Source organism: Culex quinquefasciatus, chromosome 1 (assembly GCF_015732765.1).
Source record: "Culex quinquefasciatus strain JHB chromosome 1, VPISU_Cqui_1.0_pri_paternal, whole genome shotgun sequence".
Classification (NCBI taxonomy): domain Eukaryota; kingdom Metazoa; phylum Arthropoda; class Insecta; order Diptera; family Culicidae; genus Culex; species Culex quinquefasciatus.
The window spans coordinates 89,529,182-89,543,209 of record NC_051861.1 but is presented as its reverse complement, the minus strand read 5'-3'; the positions used below and the strand labels follow the sequence as shown (position 1 = coordinate 89,543,209).

At 26.7% G+C, this 14,028-nt stretch overlaps 1 long non-coding RNA gene and 1 pseudogene across 1 annotated transcript; one reads left to right on the top strand and one right to left on the bottom strand.

The window, feature by feature from the left end:
• Positions 1–23: 23 nt before the first annotated feature.
• Positions 24–4,487, bottom strand: LOC6044423 (annotated as a pseudogene).
• Positions 4,488–10,565: 6,078 nt separating this feature from the next.
• Positions 10,566–13,355, top strand: LOC119765390. The gene is made up of 3 exons (XR_005276692.1): positions 10,566–10,723; positions 11,050–11,141; positions 13,171–13,355. It is a non-coding gene; the product is annotated as an uncharacterized LOC119765390 (long non-coding RNA).
• Positions 13,356–14,028: the final 673 nt, after the last annotated feature.

Sequence of the window (14,028 nt, the reverse complement as noted above, 5' to 3'; positions counted from 1 at the left end):
TCTGGAAAATATTATTCATCGGTGGTCCCCTCGTTATTTTTTGTTCAGCCCAGTTAACGAGCAACATTCGGTGACTGGGCTACGTTCTCAGCCCAGTTACCGAACAACTACTGTACTTATCTGATGATTCAGATTGATTGATGCCAATCGTTTGATTGCTTGGTTGCATCCTCGGCGGAACAATACTGTCGGCCGGCTGCCGGCAAGATCTCTTGATTACCGCTCGAATTCTCCAGCACCAGCTGTTCCGTTTTTATCAAGTTCTCCACGGCGCTGAAATGATCAACAAGAAAAATATAAACAAAGTATCTGGTAAATTAAATGATTTGTTTGAAAATTATACCTGCGCACAAAACGTAAACAACGACCAGCCGCACAAACGTTTCACTTCAGACTGTTTTTGCCTGCGCTGCGCTTGCCTGCGCGAGAGCAGGTAACGAAGCGTAGCGAGAAAAGAGAAAAGAGAGAACATGCAAGGCAAATATTATTTTGCGTTGAATATAACATATTGATACAGTCATTCACATATTCGGAACACTTTTGTGATAATTTGTCAATAGCATGCCAAATGCAGCTTTTCTCTCGACCCTACTATTTTTAGGACCTTTATTTGGCCATTTTCTTGCTATTTCACTAGTAAAAGTAGTACTTTTTGAACAAAAAACTTCATTTCAAGACTATTTTATTCAGAGCAGCAAAACACTGCCTCCAAATTGCCTGTTTCATAATTGTGGGATGTTATTGTGCCTCCCACAATTGTGGAACACCTGAATTTTACTGATATTTTTACAAAAAAGTTATCAGACCATGGATAAAACATCACTAAGCTTGAGTTTCACTGGTTGAAGTGTGTGAAGTCATTATTTTGTTACAAATATGTACTCCTGGAGAGAATCAAAGTTTGTTTACATCCGTAAGAAAAAAGTGTTCCGAATTTGTGGATTTCAAGGGTCAAAGTTTTTCTTCAAAAACTTGATATAAAAGTTAAAATTTGTAGTTGTTCGATACAGCATTCGAAAGATCGCAAAAAAAGCTTTCAAATGAAGGTAAAAGCGAATCATTAAGTTCAATTATCGATTTGCTATGATTTTTTGAACATTGGCCGATCTGTAAACTGTTCCGAATATGAGGGATGACTGCAAATTGAAATTGACCTAGCGGAGAGTCGAAATCGACATCGGCATAGGTGCCACGATACCAGTGATTTCGTCCAACCAGTCTAGAAACACTGTTTTGTTCTGGCCATAATGTGTTAACATTGTGGAGCAAAACTGCTCCACGGCGGCCAAAAAACCCAACGCTGCCATAGTGATACGATCACTCACCAAAACACCGCGAATCAAAACCCGTCGAATTTCGCTCTAGTTACAGTTTCTTCTGAGCAGGTCGTTTGCGCATTTGCGCTCCCGCTAGAGCAGGTTCGGGTCGAGGTACTGGTTGAGCTGCTTCCGCCGGACGTGCCGCGCCTCGATCTTTATGCCGTCGCGTGTCGTCTCGAGGACCTTGATGGGACCTGAAAGAAATCAACTCGGTTAGAGACGCGTTTTTTTTGGCTGTAGAATCGCTCAACGCACCGCATGTTTGTGCACGGCATCGGTAAAGTTCTGGATGCTTTCGGTCAGGTCCACATTCAGGTTCTCTGACCGCTCTGACCCCATGAACCTGAGCGAGCAGAGTGTTGTCTGCGCCCTCGCCGCCGTCGTCCTTTTGGTTTTACTCCTGCTGCTCGAAGCACTTCGGGTTGACGTGGGCCAGGTTGATGTGCAGGATTCGCTCCAGGTTCTGGATTAGGTAGCGGATCTTGACTCGACCAGTTCGCACCACTCGAGATGGTCGTCGGTGTTGTTCGAGGTCACCAGCAGTACGATAAAGTAGCGATACTTGAAGAAGAAGCTCGGCGCCTCAAACAGCTTGTCCCAGCCAGCCTTGCCGAGCATGATTTCGTCCGTGATCTGCATGCCGCTGTTGAACTCGTTCAGCATGACCTTCCGCGTCGAGCTAGACACGTGGAAGGTCGAGTTTTGCTGCGGATATGCCGGCGTGATGATCGGCATCAGGTGGAACCGGTCCTGCACGTTCACCCGCGAATCCCAAACTTGAAAGCCCAGATTCACGGTGTCCGGCCGCTTCAGGAACACCGGCTGGGGCCACTTCCAGCGCAAAAACACCAGAAAGAACTTGTGTACCTGCGTGGCCGCGACGACATTCGGGAGCTGACACGTCCTGGCCACCAGCATACCCCACGACACACCTCCAAAGTAACCCAAAGAGTTAGAGTAGATTCCATGCTCTGAAAACAGAAAAAACAGTGAAAAGAAGAAAACCACAATATTAACAAAAACCCCAAAAGATACCAACCAAAGCTCAACTCACTCTTCGCCCACAGCTTGATCGAACGCAGCGCCAGCCGAAAGTTGTCAATGTTGGGCACCAGCCGCAGGATCTCGTCGGTGGCGCGGCACCCGTTCAGACTGCGCACCAACTTGGGGTCCAGATTCTTCAGCAGCATATCGTCGCCCAGGTCAAAGTTGTTCGGAATCTCCTTCAGCGCCAACCGCGCAAACAGCAAATCAATTTTGATGCCGTCAAAGTTCATCTTGACGACCGGCACAAGCGCCTCCTCGACGGCGCGGCACTCCGTCACCTCGGGCTGTTTCTTCAGCAGCTCGAAGAACGACCCAAAGTAGTCCAGCCGTTCGATGTTGCGCGGCGCCACACACAGCGCGTCAATATTCGCTCCCTTGTGGTTAACGCCCAGCCGATACGACCCAAAAGTGTAGATCTTCCCGCCGAGCTTCGCGACATGTTCTTTGAGATGGAAACATTGCGCACTTACTGCTTGACCAGCGTGTTCAGCTTGGGCAGAATCTCCATCCGGTGGTTTAGCTCGAGCGCCTTCTGCAGCTCCACCGTTTTGGTGTGGTCTTCCGGCTTCGTTTCCGCCAAACTGATGGCCGACGTCATGCCCAGAGTTTCGTTACTGCCAGCCGATGCTGCTGCTGCGGCTGTCGCGGGCTAAACGAAAAAATCCTATAAAAAAAAACTTTGCCGGCAAAGGGAAGATAAAAAATCAAAACAAACTTTCCTCCTCCAACGATCGTTGCACCAAAAGCAACACCAAGTTGACAGTGGATTTGAACTTGATTTTGAGTACCTCCAGCTAACCGTGTACTAATTTTTCAGTTCAACTGCGATTACATTTTTTTTGGTAAACGTAGTTGAACTGAAAAATTCGTATGAAAAAGTGCGAAACGCATTAGCAATGTGCGATTTTCAGTTACAGTGTACACCTCCCAAATAAACTGTGGTAATCTCCGGCAATTCCTCAAAATGGTCAACTAACATTTTGCGTGTATCGCCCCGTTTTGACATTTCTCTCCTTCTTCGCAAACGCCCTAGGCTCTCGCTGATTCATCTGTGAGCAACCGGCGCAACAAAAACAAACAACAACAACAAATCTGTCGTCGCAAGTGTTATAAAATTTAGTGAATTTCTGCTCGGAAACTAGGTTTCGTATTGGGTTTGTATTTTGTAATTGGAGAATTGGAGAACAGAGCGGCGGATCGTTTGCCTGGGGTGGCTTTCGATGCTGATGTTTAATCGGTTCGATTTTGGTTGGCTGGATTGGAATAGAGGTGATCAAACCACGATTGATCGGATTTGCAAGGAAAGTTGTTGCAGGGAGGACAGATGTCCGCCAATAGCGGATTTTTAATGGTTTATTTGGGCTATTGCTTTGACTGTACCATTTTTGCATCATGGTAGATCCAAACATGGGGCCGCTGTCGGGAATCTCCTGCGTTTTAAAGCACGGCATACGGGTTGCTTCCATTTGTGGGAAAACTGGCCGAATGGATGCTCCACCTGGATCAAGAAAAGATTTGCAGGGACAAAGAATTTGCCTGGTTTTACTTCCACCGCGCATTGCTAAATGGTGGTATCAACGTGGTGCTTGCTCTCTCCTGGCTGAGGTCGAGGTAATCTTATTTTTCAGCCCATCAAAAATGTATACGGACCCCATCCGAAATAGTTTAGGTTTTTGATTTAGGTTTTTGATTGTGTTGGAAAATCTCTTCGGATAGTTCGGATAGGGCTCGTGCATAAACAACGTGGCTACGTGACTACCAAAATTCAAATTCGAGATTCTTCAAATGATTGGAAAGGTTTTCCAAGAAAGTGCACCCCGTATTGTTAACATCACTTTATTTTTTGCATGATGGGCGCTGAAATGAGGATTATGCTCCGAGGCAAAAATTTTATTCAAAATATTAATAAAACCTGGTTGAATTTGATGGAACATATTAAAAAATCATTACAATATTTCGAACGGATATATAATATCGCGTATCGAAGTTAACCATTTGAACTTTAAAATAACCTTTTGATTTAGGATAACTATTTCAGTAAACATCCTCAAATAGTTTTTCAAAGTCATTCAGAAAAAAATCACCATTTTTTATGATTTTTTTCGTGGATCATAGTCATACCCTACCCCAAACTGTTCAATTCTTATTTTATGTGAACCGTACCACAAATTAATAAAATATGATTTTAAATGGTGAACTGCTTTACCGACACTTACCGACACCATTTGAAAAGGGAGGAGCCAAAAAATAAACTTTACAAATGTTTTGGGAACTATGGATTTAACGGGAATGGTAAGTATATGATTATTAATGGTGAGCGTTTTTTTTTGTAATGTCCGGGATTTGTTACCGCTTGATGATGATGTCTCCTGTTGATTCTTCCGTGGTGCTGCCGCCTTATCTAATTGAGCTATCTCAGTTACATAACGTTTGGCGGTTTAAAATGCATTTTATTATGAAATGTGTCCTCAAAATTTATCATAAATATATCGTTACATGTATGGTAGAACCATACAAATAAATTATAGACCAATCACATGGCGAACAGTTATCGTTCTGATAATGGTCAATCAATTGATTAAATTATTTGGACTTATAAAAATGATCACGAAAATAAATTAGCTTTACATACAAACTATATGGCAAACAGGTATATCGTTCCATGAAGTGTTGAACAATGGTTTGAATTGTTGGGACTTAGGAAAATTTTCGCTGAATTCAGGTATATCGTTCCATGAATTGTTGAACAATGGTTTGAATTGTTGGGACTTAGGAAAATTTTCGCTGAATTCAGGTATATCGTTCCATGAATTGTTGAACAATGGTTTGAATTTTTGGGACTTAGGAAAATTTTCGCTGAATTCAGGTATATCGTTCCATGAATTGTTGAACAATGGTTTGAATTGTTGGGACTTAGGAAAATTTTCGCTGAATTCAGGTATATCGTTCCATGAATTGTTAAAGTATTATTTGAATTATTCGAACTTAGGATTTTTTTTTTGCTGTAGTTCAATTGGCTCAATCATACAATACCTGTTTCAAATAATCCTAAGCGTTTGGCGAACAGTTATATCGTTCCATGAATTGTTGTACAATTGTTTGGATTATTGGGACTTAGGAGTTTTTCGCTGAGCTTCAAGTTGGAAATACTACGTCGGCTATGGTACCCTTATGTTTTAACAATAGCTGTTCCGAAAAATCCTTACCATATGGCGAAAAGTTACCCGCATAAAATTATATGATGATTTGCATTGTCAAAACCATGCAGTTACAATAGATATTATAATATCTATGGTTAGTTTATGGTTGATTTTTTTGAACTTCATTGGAATGACGATAAAGCTATCGTAGATTTCATGGTTACAGTCAATTTCATGGTTTTGTTATTGGAAATGTTATAAATTGAAACAATAAAACTACCGTAAAATTCATAAAGACAGCAAATAACATGGTTTTGTTATTGGAAATCTCATAATGCATTTTTCCCAAATTTTTACAGTAAGTTTAATTGTAATGTTATAGTTGCATAGTGTGAACTTTTTTTGAACGATTTTTTTAAATAATGCGAATCATGTAATAAAAGTATTGAAAATATAAAAATATTAAAATATAAAAATATTAAAATATAAAAATGTAAAAATATTAAAATATAAAAATATTAAAATATAAAAATATTAAAATATAAAAATATAAAAATATAAAAATATTAAAATATTAAAATATTAAAATATTAAAAAAAGTAAAATATTAAAATATTAAAATGTTAAAATATTAAAATATTAAAATATTAAAATATTAAAATATTAAAATATTGAAATATTAAAATATTAAAATATTAAAATATTAAAATATTAAAATATTAAAATATTAAAATATTAAAATATTAAAATATTAAAATATTAAAATATTAAAATATTAAAATATTAAAATATTAAAATATTAAAATATTAAAATATTAAAATATTAAAATATTGAAATATTAAAATATTAAAATATTAAAATATTAAAATATTAAAATATTAAAATATTAAAATATTAAAATATTAAAATATTAAAATATTAAAATATTAAAATATTAAAATATTAAAATATTAAAATATTAAAATATTAAAATATTAAAATATTAAAATATTAAAATATTAAAATATTAAAATATTAAAATATTAAAATATTAAAATATTAAAATATTAAAATATTAAAATATTAAAATATTAAAATATTAAAATATTAAAATATTAAAATATTAAAATATTAAAATATTAAAATATTAAAATATTAAAATATTAAAATATTAAAATATTAAAATATTAAAATATTAAAATATTAAAATATTAAAATATTAAAATATAAAAATATAAAAATATAAAAATATAAAAATATTAAAATATTAAAATATTAAAATATTAAAAAAAGTAAAATATTAAAATATTAAAATGTTAAAATATTAAAATATTAAAATATTAAAATATTAAAATATTAAAATATTGAAATATTAAAATATTAAAATATTAAAATATTAAAATATTAAAATATTAAAATATTAAAATATTAAAATATTAAAATATTAAAATATTAAAATATTAAAATATTAAAATATTAAAATATTAAAATATTAAAATATTAAAATATTAAAATATTAAAATATTAAAATATTAAAATATTAAAATATTAAAATATTAAAATATTAAAATATTAAAATATTAAAATATTAAAATATTAAAATATTAAAATATTAAAATATTAAAATATTAAAATATTAAAATATTAAAATATTAAAATATTAAAATATAAAAATATAAAATATAAAATATAAAATATTAAAATATTAAAATATTAAAATATTAAAAAAAGTAAAATATTAAAATATTAAAATGTTAAAATATTAAAATATTAAAATATTAAAATATTAAAATATTAAAATATTGAAATATTGAAATATTAAAATATTAAAATATTAAAATATTAAATTATTAAAATATTAAAATATTAAAATATTAAAATATTAAAATATTAAAATATTAAAATATTAAAATATTAAAATATTAAAATATTAAAATATTAAAATATTGAAATATTAAAATATTAAAATATTAAAATATTAAAATATTAAAATATTAAAATATTAAAATATTAAAATATTAAAATATTAAAATATTAAAATATTAAAATATTAAAATATTAAAATATTAAAATATTAAAATATTAAAATATTAAAATATTAAAATATTAAAATATTAAAATATTAAAATATTAAAATATTAAAATATTAAAATATTAAAATATTAAAATATTAAAATATTAAAATATTAAAATATTAAAATATTAAAATATTAAAATATTAAAATATTAAAATATTAAAATATTAAAATATTAAAATATTAAAATATTAAAATATTAAAATATTAAAATATTAAAATATTAAAATATTAAAATATTAAAATATTAAAATATTAAAATATTAAAATATTAAAATATTAAAATATAAAATATTAAAATATAAAAATATTAAAATATAAAAATATAAAAATATTAAAATATTAAAATATTAAAATATTAACATATTAAAATATTAAAATATTAAAATATTAAAATATTAAATTATTAAAATATTAAAATATTAAATTATTAAAATATTAAAATATTAAAATATTAAAATATTAAAATATTAAAATATTAAAATATTAAAATATTAAAATATTAAAATATTAAAATATTAAAATATTAAAATATTAAAATATTAAAATATTAAAATATTAAAATATTAAAATATTTAAATATTTAAATATTAAAATATTAAAATATTAAAATATTAAAATATTAAAATATTAAAATATTAAAATATTAAAATATTAAAATATTAAAATATTAAAATATTAAAATATTAAAATATTAAAATATTAAAATATTAAAATATTAAAATATTAAAATATTAAAATATTAAAATATTAAAATATTAAAATATTAAAATATTAAAATATTAAAATATTAAAATATTAAAATATTAAAATATTAAAATATTAAAATATTAAAATATTAAAATATTAAAATATTAAAATATTAAAATATTAAAATATTAAAATATTAAAATATTAAAATATTAAAATATTAAAATATTAAAATATTAAAATATTAAAATATTAAAATATTAAAATATTAAAATATTAAAATATTAAAATATTAAAATATTAAAATATTAAAATATTAAAATATTAAAATATTAAAATATTAAAATATTAAAATATTAAAATATTAAAATATTAAAATATTAAAATATTAAAATATTAAAATATTAAAATATTAAAATATTAAAATATTAAAATATTAAAATATTAAAATATTAAAATATTAAAATATTAAAATATTAAAATATTAAAATATTAAAATATTAAAATATTAAAATATTAAAATATTAAAATATTAAAATATTAAAATATTAAAATATTAAAATATTAAAATATTAAAATATTAAAATATTAAAATATTAAAATATTAAAATATTAAAATATTAAAATATTAAAATATTAAAATATTAAAATATTAAAATATTAAAATATTAAAATATTAAAATATTAAAATATTAAAATATTAAAATATTAAAATATTAAAATATTAAAATATTAAAATATTAAAATATTAAAATATTAAAATATTAAAATATTAAAATATTAAAATATTAAAATATTAAAATATTAAAATATTAAAATATTAAAATATTAAAATATTAAAATATTAAAATATTAAAATATTAAAATATTAAAATATTAAAATATTAAAATATTAAAATATTAAAATATTAAAATATTAAAATATTAAAATATTAAAATATTAAAATATTAAAATATTAAAATATTAAAATATTAAAATATTAAAATATTAAAATATTAAAATATTAAAATATTAAAATATTAAAATATTAAAATATTAAAATATTAAAATATTAAAATATTAAAATATTAAAATATTAAAATATTAAAATATTAAAATATTAAAATATTAAAATATTAAAATATTAAAATATTAAAATATTAAAATATTAAAATATTAAAATATTAAAATATTAAAATATTAAAATATTAAAATATTAAAATATTAAAATATTAAAATATTAAAATATTTAAATATTTAAATAATTAAACATTTAAACATTTAAACATTTAAACATTTAAACATTTAAACATTTAAACATTTAAACATTTAAACATTTAAACATTTAAATATTTAAACATTTAAATATTTAAACATTTAAACATTTAAACATTTAAACATTTAAACATTTAAACATTTAAACATTTAAACATTTAAACATTTAAATATTTAAACATTTAAACATTTAAACATTTAAACATTTAAACATTTAAACATTTAAACATTTAAACATTTAAACATTTAAACATTTAAACATTTAAACATTTAAACATTTAAACATTTAAACATTTAAACATTTAAACATTTAAACATTTAAACATTTAAACATTTAAACATTTAAACATTTAAACATTTAAACATTTAAACATTTAAACATTTAAACATTTAAACATTTAAACATTTAAACATTTAAACATTTAAACATTTAAACATTTAAACATTTAAACATTTAAACATTTAAACATTTAAACATTTAAACATTTAAACATTTAAACATTTAAACATTTAAACATTTAAACATTTAAACATTTAAACATTTAAACATTTAAACATTTAAACATTTAAACATTTAAACATTTAAACATTTAAACATTTAAACATTTAAACATTTAAACATTTAAACATTTAAACATTTAAACATTTAAACATTTAAACATTTAAACATTTAAACATTTAAACATTTAAACATTTAAACATTTAAACATTTAAACATTTAAACATTTAAACATTTAAACATTTAAACATTTAAACATTTAAACATTTAAACATTTAAACATTTAAACATTTAAACATTTAAACATTTAAACATTTAAACATTTAAACATTTAAACATTTAAACATTTAATCATTTAAACATTTAAACATTTTTATTCAATAATAGAAACGGCAAAAAATATTAAGGATCACAAAACGAACACACCATGACACCTAAACTGGGCGACGCTCCCCTAACGAACGCACCATGACACCTAATCTGGGCGACGCTCCCCTAACGAACACACCATAGTTGATCGAGCTGTCATCAAGGCTGTCATTTTTTTTTTCACCCGCGCGCGTGTTTGATCCTGTTTGTGTGGCGCTGGCGCAGTTGAAATCAAAAATTCTGAAGTCGAATCGCGTGTGCTCGTGAAGGAACAACATCCGGCGTTGGGAACAAATACACCGGGTGACCGAACCGGCACGGCGGGATGGCGGAATTTTCGCATATTTGGGTGAGTATTTGGAGTTTTGTTGAACTTGGAGAGGGCGGAATCGCACCCGCAACAGCAGCAGGCATTTTCAGGCAAATTTCCCAAGCTATTGGCTGATGCACAAAGTGATTTGTTTACCTTTTTTTGGTACCCTCCGCAAACTTCAAGCCATACAAAATTGTTGCCGGATCTTTTACGGGAGATCCGGAAAGATCCGGCAGCAATTTGTTTTGATTTGACGTTTGCTGAGGTGCGGAAAAGTTTGGTTATGTTCAAAAGAGAATGGTCAAGGTCAAGTTTGCGAGCAATGGTCTGAACAAACTGTGTGTGTTCCTCTTTTTTTACAGGGACTTCTTCTACCAGGCCCGGCGCCTGCTGCGGACACTTCCGGCCGGATTTGTTCAGGATGGTCGTTTCGTCTGGAGGCGAAAATCGTTAGGTAAGTTGTGTGTTAATGCTCAACGGTGAACGTTCAAACAACGGTCAAGGAAAAGGTCACGAAAAGAATTTTGTTGAGTGGTACCATCCATAAACCACGTCGACACTTTTTGGGAATCTGTTACCCCTTCGTGGACAATTGTCCATACAAAAATCTTTTGTATGGATCGTGGACAATCGCCAATCGCCATGGTTTATGGATGGTCACGTGGTACGCAACTGAAAATAACAGAAACAGAAAGTAGCGTTTGACGTTTATTGACACGGTGCCTGTGTTAAATGTGTGTTGATGAATAAATAAAATAATAGAATTTGCAAATTTGAATGCCACTGATAATTACAAATGTTTATATAATTTTAATGTAAACATATAAAGCTGCTCATCAGACCGAATCTCAAAATGCTGAATCTTGGAAGGAAATTAGGCAATTAGGATATTAGGAAATTAGGAAATTAGGGAATAAGGAAATTTGAAAATTAGGAAATAAAGAAATTATGAAATAAGGAAATTTGGAAATTAGGCAATTAGGAAATTAGGAAATTCAGAAATTAGGCAATTCGGAAATAAGGCAATTCGGAAATTTGGAAATTAGGCAATTAGGAAATTAGGAAATTCGGATATTGAGAAATTCGGAAATTAGGAAATTAGGCAATCACGAAATAAGGAAATTAGGGTATTAGGAAATCAGGAAATTAGGAAATTAGGCAATTAGGAAATTAGAAAATTAGGAAATTAGGCAATTAGGAAATAAGGAAATTTGGAAATTAGGCAATAAGGAAATTAGGAAATTAGGAAATTAGGAAATAAGGAAATTAGGAAATTAGAAAATTAGTGAAATAGGAAATTTGGAAATTAGGAAATTAGGAAATTGGGCAATTAGGTAATTAGGAAATTCTGAAATGAGGAAATTTGGAAATTGGGCAATTAGGAAATTAGGAAATTAGGAAATTAGGAAATTAGGAAATAAGGAAATTAGGAAATTAGAAAATTAGGGAAATAGGAAATTTGGAAATTAGGAAATCTGGAAATTAGGAAATCAGGAAATTAGGAAATTAGGAAATTAGAAAATTAGGGAAATAGGAAATTTGGAAATTTGGAAATTAGGAAATCAGGAAATTATGAAATTAGGAAATTAAGAAATTAAAAAAATTAACAATTAAGAAATTACAAAATTAGTAAATTCGGATACTAGGAAATCCAGAAATTCGGAAATTAGGCAATTAGGAAATTAGGAAATTAGGTTATTAGGTAATTAGGAAATTAGGAAATTAGGAAATTAGGAATTAAGGAAATTAGGAAATTAAGAAATAAGGAAAATAGGCAATTAGGATATTAGGAAATTCGGAAATTCGGAAACAAGAAAATTGAGATATTAAAAATTTTGTAATTTTAGAATTTTTAAATTTTTGGATTTTTTGAATTTTTGAATTTTTGAATTTTTGAATTTTTGAATTTTTGAATTTTTGAATTTTTGAATTTTTGAATTTTTGAATTTTTGAATTTTTGAATTTTTGAATTTTTGAATTTTTGAATTTTTGAATTTTTTGAATTTTAATTTTGAATTTGAATTTTGAATTTTTGAATTTTTGAATTTTGAATTTTAGAATTTTAGAATTTTAGAATTTTAGAATTTTAGAATTTTAGAATTTTAGAATTTTAGAATTTTAGAATTTTAGAATTTTAGATTTTTAGAATTTTAGAATTTTAGAATTTTAGAATTTTAGAATTTTAGAATTTTAGAATTTTAAATTTTAAATTTTAGAATTTTAGAATTTTAAATTTTAAATTTTAGAATTTTAGAATTTTAGAATTTTAGAATTTTAGAATTTTAGAATTTTAGAATTTTAGAATTTTAGAATTTTAGAATTTTAGAATTTTAGAATTTTAGAATTTTAGAATTTTTAAATTTTAGAATTTTAGAATTTTAGAATTTTAGAATTTTAGTAACAGCTAATTTAATAGCATTTGTCCCGAAACAAACATATGAAAATATTCCCTATGTCTAATTTAGTGTGTTTCTCTTTTACAGGGGCCTATTCCACTGAGGATTGTGCTTCATAAATACGCGAGAGTTCATCCCAAGTACGAAGCAGTAGTTCCGGCACCGGCTACAAACATTTCGAACAACGTCAGAAAGTTCGGATTGAAGCAGAATATTAAAAGAAAACGACGCGGAAAAAAGTACTAATTATTTTAAATCAACGAAAAAAAAAATACTATAAAACTTACCATATTTACCATTAATTTCAATGTATAAATATATGTTTTACAGTACAATTTAGTGGAGAGAAAAAAATAAATACAATGAAAATACAATGAATCATACTGTAGTTATTATTTATTTCAATGTACGAATATAGTTTCAACCGTACTATTTAGTATGGAAAAATCCATGAAAAACTGTGAATTTACTGTGCAAACCATTGTAATGGTTACTGTTTTTAATATAAATGTATGATGTTTTCTATGGTCAGGGTAATTTTTTGGACGGAAAAGGCATCAATGAAAATACGGTAGAATGTATAGTTTTTGTTTTTTTTTTGTATGGGGAAAAGTCGAAATTTTTATGGTGACTGTGCCTAACAATACCCCTTTTTTATAATAAATTCCCAAAATAAGATATATTCTATGGTGAAAAAACATAACGGCTACTGTAGAATCATGGTAAAAATAACCATAGAATTTATCGTGTGATAACCATAAAATCTACTGTAGGTTTATAGTAAAACTTTATGCGGGTATATTTCTCCATGAATTGTTGAACAATTGTTTGAATCATCGGGACTTAAGAAAATTTTCGCTAAAATTAATTTTGGCTCAATCATACAAAAACTGTTTGAAATAATACCAACATATGAGGAATAATTATATCGTTACCATTAATTGT